The sequence below is a fragment of the Penaeus monodon genome, chromosome 37, assembly GCF_015228065.2.
Source record: "Penaeus monodon isolate SGIC_2016 chromosome 37, NSTDA_Pmon_1, whole genome shotgun sequence".
Classification (NCBI taxonomy): domain Eukaryota; kingdom Metazoa; phylum Arthropoda; class Malacostraca; order Decapoda; family Penaeidae; genus Penaeus; species Penaeus monodon.
Window position 1 is genome coordinate 31,763,340 of NC_051422.1, and position 1,785 is coordinate 31,765,124.

At 36.8% G+C, this 1,785-nt stretch overlaps 1 protein-coding gene across 5 annotated transcripts in view; it reads left to right on the forward strand.

The window, feature by feature from the left end:
* The window catches only part of LOC119596308 (leukocyte receptor cluster member 8 homolog), a 15,686-nt gene extending 14,465 nt beyond the window's left edge, over window positions 1-1,221 (forward strand). For all 5 annotated transcript variants that reach the window (XM_037945483.1, XM_037945487.1, XM_037945485.1 and 2 more), the window contains exon 11: window positions 1-1,221. This exon is cut by the window's left edge and continues 1,539 nt beyond it. The gene's annotated coding sequence lies outside the window, so the exon portion shown is untranslated.
* The last annotated feature ends 564 nt before the right edge of the window (window positions 1,222-1,785 follow it).

The following is a 1,785-nucleotide window of genomic DNA, read 5'->3' on the forward strand; positions in this document are numbered from 1 at the left end:
GTGTACTTTTAAGCTGTGTACAAACAAACTTACAAAATCAAACAAGCACTGAAAAAACACGAGACGTGTACTTGTTCGTTTTTTATTTGTTTATTATCCTAGAAACACTGCAGCTTTCAGGACTACTATATTTTCGTCCAATTTGGAGAATATTTTGGCTCCTCTCAAATGTTTGTTATAAGTGTTGAAGCCACTGTAAATGTTGATACCTCTTTCTACTAGAAACATAATTTTATTGGCTACAGCAGAGCTGTAATGGTCCTAGGAACAAAGCATGTTCCACATTCATGTTACATTGTTCCTGTCTACAGTAATGAATTTGTAATCCTGCAACTTGAGCCTCCAACATCATTTTGCTGTTCCAGCTTTGTTTTACTACTGACTTCCAGTTTACAGCATATGATCAGTGTTCCAGTCAGCTGCATCTTATTAGTACTCCAGACAACAGCTTCCATATTCCAGTCTTGGCGTTCTAGTGTCCAGTCTTCAGCTTCTTAGATGTGTTCCAGTCTTCTCCGTCAAGTCATCTATTGAGTGTCCAGTATTGGTAGCAGTGTTCCAGTTCCATGAGTTTTGAATACTACAGTCTTCACAATTATTAGATTCATTACCAGGGATATGTTCCTTTAATGGTACAGTATTTTTATCCAGCATATGATTTTGACTTAACACTGAATGATAATGTTATTGTTTAAAGCAGCCTTTTATTTTTGTGACATAGGTTTACCATCTACTATTGCAATAATTGTTTTGTCACGTGTGATTAGAAAAATTAAGCTATCTTAATTTTGCCAATTTTTCTGTTGTTGTTGGAGTCTTGAATAACTAAGAAAGGGAAATTCACACATCAGGACATGCATTTGGTACAGTACAAGGCCATGTACAAGTTATGTGATGTAGTGTTCCTGTATTATTTATTATTTTACCTGTTTCCATTATTCATTTAAAGTAATATTTAACTAAATTCATCTCTGGATATCGAGTTTGGTTGAGAAATGCAGATGCAAATTGACCAAATAAATTATTAGGTGCTTGTTTAATCTCTCATTATAGTGTTCATTTGTGTCAAGTAAATTCTTGATTGTTGTTTTAGTAAATAGGAATGTAATTTTATTAGTCACTATATTTTATTGTTAAAAGCACTGTGATGCCATATTTTGTGAAGCAGATTTTGTACATAAAAGAAAATAATGTTAGTATCAATAAACCAAGTAAAATAAATTTTATTCTTTCATCCCAATCCTATCTTCAAAAATACTACACACTAGAGGCAAAGCAGAAATACGGTCAACAAGGTTAACAAAGTAAATATGACATTTTGGAACAATGTAATGAGAATATGATATTACATATAAATTGTCCCCTCCAATCCCTTGTTGTTGTCGTAGGGGGCTTAGTAGGCAAGGACTGGGGCCCAGTGCTGGGAATCTCCCCTGCCTTGGGCCTCAGCCCTTGACTCAACTAATTTTGCATGGTCTTTTTCCCCTCCTGCTTTTTCATTTCCGCCCTTTGCCCAACCCCTTCTACTATTTACTTCATAAGGTGTGAGAGCCGTGCTGAAAGGATAAAAGGCTTGCTTTGTGCAAGTCGTGAACGGCCTGAGGGAGCCATGTCACGGTATTCCCGTTTTAGTTGTCTAGCCCTTAACCTTCAATGGGACCCTGAGGAGTGGACTGTTTCTCTCCTCAACATACTCAAGGCTTATCATGGCCAATAATGAAGATGATATAGCCTTGTTAGAGGCAATGAGGCTTGCTCCATCAAATAGCCCCACCAACTCCAGCT